The 10,789-nt window shown below is 28.3% G+C and overlaps 1 pseudogene; it reads left to right on the top strand.

Moving 5' to 3' along the window:
- Nucleotides 1-1,894: 1,894 nt before the first annotated feature.
- On the top strand, nucleotides 1,895-2,013 carry LOC118614782 (annotated as a pseudogene).
- Nucleotides 2,014-10,789: the final 8,776 nt, after the last annotated feature.

The following is a 10,789-nucleotide window of genomic DNA, read 5'->3' as shown; positions in this document are numbered from 1 at the left end:
CGTTTCTAGGTCTCTACTCAAATACCAGTGTCTCGGTGAAACCTCCTTTCCTAACATTTCTATTTTTTTCTGAATTTTTTCTCCACGGCATTTATCAACATATTACCCATTTTTACATTTTAATTTTTAAAAATTATTCATAAAGAAGGAAATATAAACAGTATGAGGCATATATATATTTTCTTATTTTGTCAATTATCAGTGAGGAGAAGAGATATCCTTAGATGAAATTTGGCTAACAGCAAGTGTTGCCTATTATTTCATCAAAATGACTTTTTTTTTTTTGTCCTAGGCTCATGGTTGCTGAATAGCCTACCTTTTTTGTCTCTTTACATCCATATTTAAGTTATGTAACTTAAATTTCTTTTATTTCTATACCTAATATCAATGTAGAGCACAAATTTTTTAACCATGTGCATGAGGTGGTATACACAGTTGCTAATGACCAGAAAACAAAGATATTAACATGTTGGCTTTTGAGATGCAGAGTCAGTTTTTAAAAAATTAAGTTATAGAGAGGGAGGCAGGATATCTTAGGTTAGTCAGAAGAATGTATTTCATTTTCACCCCTATCTCCTATGTTTTGGCTAGGAGGAGCAGAACACAATTTTAGAAAAAGATAAATGGAGAATCAATTTGATTGTTTTTACACACATGCTTTCTAAAATTTAGGATATCCAAAATAAAATGAACTGTACCACCACCACTATTTTCCAGACCGCAGTTAGAAAATGGTAACTATTACTTGCATAACACATCAATGGATGCAAGAACTACAAGAGATATGTTAGCGTGGTGGACTTAGTTATAAGAGGGCCCTGGTGTCAGGAGAACAATTGAGAAGATCCTTAGGTCATCATGTACTCAAGAGGTCTTCTCAGTCAAAAGGTCATATAGCAAGATCAGCTGGTGGGGACTAGGAGTAGTATGCATATCTGTCAAATGAGCTTCACTAGAGGACTACATGGGACTCTTTTATTTGACCCTCTCCAGACTGCCTCAGAGCCTTTTCTATTCATGGAAAAGGATGACATTGATAGTAGATTATAGCATATGAAATGGGCAAAAAAATATTTCCCAGACACTGTACTGATGTCAGGAGTGGGTGAATGACTTCCCTTCCCACCCACTTCCCTGAATCCTGAATGTAAAACCTGGAACCTGAGGAAAAAAATAAAAATAGAAAATTTTGACTAGACTGTGACTAATTTATATATCTCAAAGAGATTCATTAATCACTGGATTAGACTAAATTAAACTAAAAGCATTTAAGTTATCTGTCATTGTCATTAGATAGACTGTGAACTCTGAGTCAGAAATTAGAAGTCAGTTCTAAAAATAAAAACTAGCCCATTTTTTAAATCTGAATTAATGAATGAACAAGTTGTACCTATTGGAAACAACTGTAAGAAAATATATTGAATAAAAAGCAAGAAATAAAGTGGTACTTGTAAACTGGGTTAGGGTCAGGGTTTGGATCAAAATATTTAATTTAATTCAGGAGACAATTAATCTTGTTTAAGAGCTGATGAGAAAGGTCCAATTGAGGGAGATCTTGAATATTCAAGAGGAGTGAGAAATATTTCTTAACTTAAGGTTTCTGAGAAGCCATGAAAAAATTACAGAAAATATTCATTAAGCTATTGTCATTACAAGAGATGGCAAGATGTGTTTAAATATAAGTGGATATGTAAGGTTGGTAGCCAAACTTGAAAGATTTCATATCTAGAGGAAACATTCGATTTTGTGGTATCCAGGAAATACAGAAGTCACCCATTTTCGGAGACTAAAGCTGTTTTACATCCTCTGAAACAATTTGCTGTTAATTCTCATTACAAAATCTTCCAGTCTAAAAAGAAAAGGTTTAAGAAATAAATAATAAAAATATTATGTAGTCTACGGCCATGTCACCCTGAATATGCCCAATCTCATCTGATTTTGGAAGCTAAGCAGGGTCGGGCCTGATTAGTAGTTGAATGAGAAACCCCCTGAAAATACCAGGTGCTGTAGGTGATAAAATATATATATATATATATACACATATATATATATATTACTAAGTATATATGTATCTTACTAAATTATATGTGTATGTGTGTATATATATGTACATATTTATAAATAGAAATTTTGCAATAAAATTGTAAAAATTAAAATTATTTTAAAACTAAGATTGTTTCAAATATATATTTAAGTTTTTATTCCACTGGAAAGAAAATATAACTGGAAATTGTAGATATTTATGGTAATTTTATGGAATATAAAGCAAAAATATGATTGTATTTGTACACATATATATACATAAATGTGTGTGTATATATACACACACACATAATTTAGTAAGAATATTTTAAAGCATATTTATTTTCATATTTTATTTTGAATTATACATATGCGATATGTTCACAATAAGTAAATATTGAAAATTCTGCAAATATTAATCCATTCTGTTTCTTTAATTGGGTGCCAATTATATAGATGTATTTAGTTTGTCAACTTCTTAGGCTGAGTACTATGATAAGTATACATTTTAAAATGGATATTACATGTCAATAAAATATTTAAACAATATTACACAGCTTAAAATAGTTTCAATTAATATTTGGTATTATTTCTGTGAATTTTTTATACTATACTTTTTTATAGTACAAATACTAATCTTTATCAGAGGCTGGTAAACTATAAATTGGAACCGAATCTGATAACTGAGTTTTCTATTAATAAAGTTTTATTGAAACAAGGGCACACCATTTGTTTATTTATTGTTTTTGTCTAGTTTTGCCATACAACAGAAGAGTTGAGTAGTTGCAAAAGAGACTTCCTGGCACACAAAGCAAGAAATATTTAATACCGGTATCTTTCTAGAAAAAAAATCTGTCAACTCCTGGTATATATTCAATTCTTTTTTCTTTACCTTAAATGAAATTATGCCATGTGTACTTTTATAAATGTATTTAATTTGATTCTATTATGTTTTGCCATATATAGTTTATTTAGTTATTTCCCAAATTATGGAGGTTAAGTTGTTTTCAAATTCAACCTATTTAATCATGAGATTTAGTCTAAATTTTATAATATTGTCCTAGGAATAGATTTGGAGAAGGATAAACATTTAAAACAAAGAACACAATCACATAAAGTTTCTGGGTATATATTACTAAATTGATTTCTACATACATTGTACCTGTGTGTCTCCCATTAACAATCATATAAATATTCAGGAAACATCTACATCTTTATTGTTTTCAGTAATGAGTATCATTGTAATAAAAAACACTCCTATTAAATATAATATGGTTTGTTAGATTATTTTAAATTAATCTAAAGTAGAAAATCAAATCATGGAAATACAATATTCATGTAACTTATGTTTATTTTTCCAGAAATTGGGTAATCATGTATTATTTTCTAATATTTGAATTTTGGTTCAGATGTTATCTGAACTTCAATCATATTTTTGCTTTATCTTCCATAAAATTACCATAAATATCTACAATTTCCAGTTATATTTTCTTTCCGGTGTAATAAAAACGTAAATATATGTTTGAAACTTTCTTAGTTTTAAAATAATTTTAATTTTCACAATTTGATTGAAAAATTTCTATAATTCTTTAGATCAAACCTTATTCAGCACTTTTAAAAAATCAAAAATTTTTAATGAGTTTTCTCAAAATATTCAATTTGGTTTTCGTAGAAACAAAGCTCTCTTATCTAAGTCATAGAGGCTTATATAATCAAGGTATATTATTTGAATGTATGCTTGAGTTAAAATTACTGACTGTTGATAGGCATACACATCACTTAATGAAACATGCTGGTGCTTAACCTATTAACCATGATTATTTTGCATTCAATGGTCATCATCTGATGTATTTTACAGTTGAAGAAGTAGACTGTATATTAACTAATCTTTTATGTTGGCTAAGTCATTTTGCAAATTTTGAATAAGAAAATAAACAAAAATATATACTTATGCTAAATTCAATCTAATTGTTTTTTATCACCGAAGATTAAATGCTTTTTAGATATTTATTAGTTGTTTGTATTTATCTATTTATAGACTATACTTATTTTTACTAAAGCTCTTTTTATCATTAGTTTTATAATTAACTCTTTAACTTCTTATACTTATCAAAGTTTAATATTTATATTTTGCTCTTTGAAAGTTTTCTACCTTGAATTCTATTTATTCTAATGTTAGAATCACTACTATTCTATATAATATTAGAAATACTAGAATAAATAAAATTGAATAAAATTTTATCTGATATTATAATTACTACATTAGATATTAAATATAGACATGATTTTTGTTGTATTTCTTGATTATTGTCTTGAATTATTTTTCTGTTGGTTTCACAATTTCTCCTGAAAATAGCATATTGAGTTTTCAAATTCTACATTGGCTAAAAGCATCTATCTTTAAGAAACAAATTTAACTTATCCACATTCATCCAATTACTGATCTATTTAAAATTGATATTTCTCATGCTTGTATATTTTCATTTCACTAGACTCTTTTTTTAAAATATGTTTTTACTGGATTAATCTTTGTTCTATGTATTATTTTCTTCAAGTGGTTGGAAATAATGCATATTATTTCATTGCTTTTGTTAGTTGTTTTTATTACTTTAGGACATGCATTTAATTTTTGTTCCTTTAACAACCTCTAGAGTTAGTCACTGTGTATTTGTATATATGTATATGTATAAATGTATGTGTATATATGTATATGTATAAATGTGTGTGTGCTTTCTCATTATGTATAATGCTAGTCAAAAACATTAACAACCTTTTAGAAATATATTTTCTCCCTCACACTACTCATTTTTATTTTGAAGTAATCTAGGATCTTATTTCATAATTATTACTTTTTAAATACATAACCAGCAAAAAGGCTGAACAACTTTTAGTTTATTTTCTCAACATTATTTCTTACATTTCGAGTTTTTTAATATTTTCTAAAATATATTCTTTAATCATAATGTGTTAAATTAAAAAATATCAAATAATTTTGTTTTTAAAACAAGAAAATAAGTGCATTTTTACTTCAACAAAAGTAATGATACATTTTGGTTAAGCATATGAGTATAACTGAACTGTTCATATATGTGTATTTTCACACACATTTAGTTGTGTTTTATTTATCTTTTCTATTTTAAATTTTTTCACTTATCTGTATTTGAAAATATTATATGTACAACAGTGTATGCCAAAGGATAATAGTAAAGTAACATTAGTCTTCACAACATTTGTCAAATATGTTACACTGAAGTCTTTGACTAAACCACCTATTGAGATGTAATAATTGATATTACCATATTATTCAAAACTCTCATAACTTCTCTAGATAAATTCAAAGTGTTTTACATTAGCTTAATGAATTTGGGTATCATCATATATATTATAAATTTACAAGAAAAATCTGAGTCATAGTTCAGCTCATGAAAAGTTATGTAACCTCTTTTGAATTCTGAAAACATGATCATTATTGACAGGGAGTTAATCTGAATACATATCTATATTTAGTATTATCTTTAATTTGAAGTACCATTAAGTCAAATATAGTACTGTTTATTCAATAAACTAGATAAAATATCTACCTATAAAAAACATTTGAAATATTTTTGTTAAGTCATTTTACAAAGTCAGTTTACAAAGTCAGTTTTCATTTTCAGAGAAAATGTGAAATCACTTTTAAAAGCAATTTAAATAGAGTTTAAATTCATAGTTTTACTGAAAGTTAAGATATGAAAACTGGAGACTGAAAGTCGAAAGCCCTCTCTTTTCACTTGATTGTAAAACTTAATAGTTCAGATAGATATAATTTTTCCAAACATTTTTATTTTTTTGAGAAAAAATAAGGAATATCAATTATGATAAAGGCCTAAATAAAAGATAAATCACATAGACAATAGAATCTCAATACTACTGTTTTAGTAGAAATATGCATGCATCATTAGAAATTATTTACATTAGAAAGTTAGAAATGTTCTACATACATAGTGGGATAGAAGTAGCGGACATGTATTAGGTATGTGTAACTTTGCTAAGGATGCCTTAGAGTGAGAGAGATGTTTCAATCAGTATCCATTTTGCACTGCTGAAAATATGAGTGAGATTATATCCACAAAAGCAGAGGAAATGTCCTTAAATGAGCACCAGAAATGTATTCAAGTTTCAACCAAGGCATAATGTGGTAGAATAAACTAATGATGAACACAACAGAGTATATATAAATAGCCTACGAAATATTTTACTTTTGGAGTCTGAGAATGTATCTATTTTCAAAGTTACATAAACTTTGGTTAAATGACCTCTTTACCATCCAATGGCTTTTTTGTTAGAGGAGTTTACAAAGTCATAAGAACAATGATGCAAGCAGACAAACTTTATGATAGTGGCACTTTGCTAGTGTGCATATAATAAAAGGGCTTTTAACACCATATTTAGAACCTAAATCACACATGGCCAAGGCTTTTGATATTTAACAAACTATTGAGAGTTTAATTATCCAAACTGTGGAATTGGTCTAGAGATTTCGGATAAATTCTAAATCATGGTCCCAAAATTCACTTTAAAACAGGAAGACACTGATTATCTACCGGTGGTAATCAATCCTTTTGTGTTTTGACATAATTTTGAATACAAGAGTTTGAGTGGCATAATTGAAGAAATTAAGAGATTCAATAGCAACACAAAATAAGTCAGCATTAATTACAGTAAAATTGAGTGCCAAAGTCTAAAAATACATTTCACTGTCTATCAGTACATCTAAGTTAATGTAGTATTATGTATTTAGTTGTCCTTCAACATTTTGTTATTGCTGTTTGAATTAAACTGTTAAATTGCCTAACTTTCTTAATGCAAAACCAGACTTCACATTGAGAATGTTTGCCTTTTCTGATTAGGTAAACTTTCTAAATGACTGTGAACAAAGAGAATAATATCCAAAATCTAGTTGCCACATTTCTTGTTCACATTTGCTCAAGCATTCTTTTGGGAATTACTATAAATTTCAGGGCTGGCAGCAGTACCAACCTAAATAGTGTTATCTGAAGTAAAATGATGCATCTGGTCAGAAACGTCCCAATCTTGGGTTTCTGAGTTTAATATCTTTTTGTATTTTTGAATTGTAAGAAAACTGTTACAAACTTTCAAAGGTTTAACAGACCAGAAAAAATTCTGGGAGAGACAGGACTTGACGATTTTAATTGAAGTGAGGTTTAAAAAAAGTATCTAGTTTAAAATAATACAAAAGAGTACAAAGGATTTATCAAATGGGCATGGGGGAGTGAAGAGGGTGACAACTCATACATAGAAAAATATTCAATACACTTCCCAGTCTAGGATTATGCATCATGAGAATGCATACTGTACATAAAGAGAAATCTCTAATTTAATCCTGGGATTTGAAATTTGAGATCGCTTTAAGACTTTGTCTCTAATTAATCTTTTTTTTTTTTTTTAATGGAATATGTTGAAGTAGTTCACATTACAAAAACACAGAGCAATGAAAATCTCAAAACTAAAAATTCGAAGATCCATCATCAGGAGATAATTAATGCTACTATTTCATCTTATTTCATTTTTAAAATATTTATTTAGTTTTTGACATACTGATATTTCTTATAGTGTAAGATTATTATGTAACCATTATGCAATGAAAAACTTTTCTCTGTACATCCATGTTCATAACTCCCATTATTTTGTTTGTCTTTTTTTAAAAAGGTTTAGCCATATACATAATTTTTTATATTTTACATATAAATAATGGCTTTATATACACAGTTCTTCAATTCACTTTTATTAAGTAAAATACAGCTTAAAGATATTTGGTTTTGTACATACATGAATCTTTCATTTTCTTTTCTTTCATCTCATTTAGCATAATGTCCTCCAGGTTCATCCATGTCAAAAATGGCAGGATTTCCTTCTTTTTTTGAGGCTGAATGATATTCTGTTATATGTAAATGGCACATTTTCTTTGTCTATTCATCCGTTGATGGGTTTTTTCCATGTCTTGGCAATAGTGACAAATGCTGCAATGAACATGGGAGTGCAGATATCTCTTTGTTATCTCAATTTCAATTTGGATTATAAACCCAGAAGTGGGATCATACGGTAGCTCTGTTTTTAGTTTTTTGAGGAATTTCTATATTTTTTTCATAGCTGCTGTACCATTTTACATTTCCGCCAACTGTGTACAAAGGCTTCCTTTACTCCAAATCTGTGTTAACCCATTTGTTTTGTTTTTTAATATTAATCATCCTAATAGATGTGAGGTGGCATTTTATTGTGGGTTTGGTTTACATTGCCCCAACAAGTAGGGATGTTGAGCAGTTTTTCATATACCTTTTGGCTATTTGAATGTATTTTTTGGAGAAATGCTAATTAAATCATATGCCCATTTATTACTCAGGTTGTCTTTTAGCTGCCGAGTTGTAAGGGTTGGTTTTTTTGTTTTATCAGTATTTCTTTCTTGGAGGTAACACAATGTATTTAATCTGTCCCTTGTTTATGACTGTTTTGGGGAAAATGATAAATAAACATTTTATATACATAATTTTACACATTAAAAATGAAACTATTTTCATTATTATGTAATATATGAGTCTGGAAAAACCTAGTGTTCTACAGTATTGCCCATTGAAAGTAATAAGACTTATGGGAAAAATAGCTTTAAAGACAAACCGCTCAAAAATTGTTCAATTTCTTAACTGCAGTGTTAATATTAAAAAACAATAATCTAAAGATATCGGTATAATTTAAAAGACTTAAAAGTCTAATTAATAAATAATAAATTGAGAATTTTACCTATTAAAATATAGAAAATGTTACAAAAATGGGGAGGAGTATAAGAAAGAATTGAGGCTGTTCAGTTACTGAGATAAAGATAAATGAGCAAAATTAGCAAGAATCACACATTAAAATTTAAAACACAAAATAAAACAAGAGGAAGGATCCTGAGTGAATGAGCATTGTGTTTATATTGCGTTTTTGGGATTCAATGTCTTCAACCGTAAAGAGTATTTTGTATTCAGTTACTGGTTTCTAATTGCACAAATCTTTAACGTGCTTGCATGTGAACTACCATGACTTCAGCATTATTCTGACATTTTCTTAATATCAAATGAATATAAGCAATGCTCATGTTGGCCTACATTTGAACACAGACTGTAGGATATTTTCTAGGAATTAGTAAAGGTTCAAGGAGAATAAGTGTTTGTAATTTTGATAGATAATGCCAAATTACTTCCTAATATGCTTGTGGCAAATTTATTCCCTCTAGCAACATGAGAATGCTATTATTTTAATGTTAACAACATTTTATCGAACTTCTGATACCTTATACTCTAAAAGCACTTTAGCTGCATATAAAATATAAAATTCCCACATTATGCTCTCTTCTTTTGATAATGTAATAGATATTACCTCATCAACTTCTGGGGATAAATAATTCTGTGGATAAATCTGAGACATCAGACCGTTTCTTTCTGTTTAAGTGATTTTATATTTATACCTGCATAGCTATCCAAAATGTATTTGCTTCTTTTGTTTATCTTTGAAATCCATTAATGATATGTTTTAATTTCTCAATTTTGAGTATTCTGGATTTCTCTTTATAGGAAAATGTTATTTCAATATGTAAATTTAAGCTGTTAATTTAAAAAATATATTCTAAATTATGCCTTTCCTGTTTTGGCTTTCTTTTACAAAAAAGTACAATTAAAACATATTCAGGATTCTTTTGGGGTCTTTTTCTTATTTATTAACTTTTTTTGTGAAATTCCTTATATTGCTTTTTAAAAAACTATTTTATATATCTTTTTAAATTTCCTTTTTCTAACCTTTATGTTTCCCTCTCATTTTTTTTTCAATATAGCTCTGTCTCCTTTGTTATTTCTAATTTCACATTTGTTCCGTGGTATGGCAGTTTTAATATTTCAAAAAGTCTTCCATAATTCTGAAAATACACATTTTGTATTTTATTTTTCTTGGAATTATCATAATTTTTAAATATGTTTATTGACAAAGAAATCCACATATTTGTTGTGTGCAGTTTGAAGAGTTTGAACTCAAATACCCATGACACCATCACCACAATCAAGGTAATAGATATATCCAATACTCCCCAAAAGTATACTCCTTTGTTTTGTTTGTTTGTTTGTTTGTGGTAAGAACACTTAACTTGAGATCTACATTTTTAATTATTTTTGAAATGAACAATACCTTGTCATTAATTATAGGCATTCTCTGTTATATAGCAGATCTATAGAATTGACTTATTTGGCTCAACTGAAACTTTACTTCCATCGAACAACAATTCGCAATTTCGCCACCCCTCTCCCCACCCCTGCCACCCCAGCCTCTGGCAACTACTATTGTATTCTTTGATTCCATGAGTTTGACTATCATACATACCTCTTTAAAGTGGAATCATGTAGTATTTGTTCTTTAGAGACTACCTTATTTTACATAGCATAATGCCCCCCAGGTTTAACACACTGTTGCAAAAGGCAGAATGTCCTTTTTTTTAAGGCTGAATGTTCTATTTTATATAAAACATTCAGATAATAGAACATTCAACCTTAAAAATATATATGTATTTTATAGATAAATATATACACATATATATTATTTTATATGTGTGAGATATATATATATATATATATATATATATATGTAATTTTCTCTATCCATTCATCCATTAATGTACACTTAGGTTGTTTCCACATCTTAGCTTTTGTGACTAACATTGCAATGAATGTGGGAGTGCAGATATTTC

This window comes from Rousettus aegyptiacus, unplaced genomic scaffold (assembly GCF_014176215.1).
Source record: "Rousettus aegyptiacus isolate mRouAeg1 unplaced genomic scaffold, mRouAeg1.p scaffold_m13_p_2, whole genome shotgun sequence".
Lineage (NCBI taxonomy): Eukaryota > Metazoa > Chordata > Mammalia > Chiroptera > Pteropodidae > Rousettus > Rousettus aegyptiacus.
The sequence above is the reverse complement of the archived record's forward strand: the minus strand, read 5'-3'. Positions and strand labels throughout refer to the sequence as shown.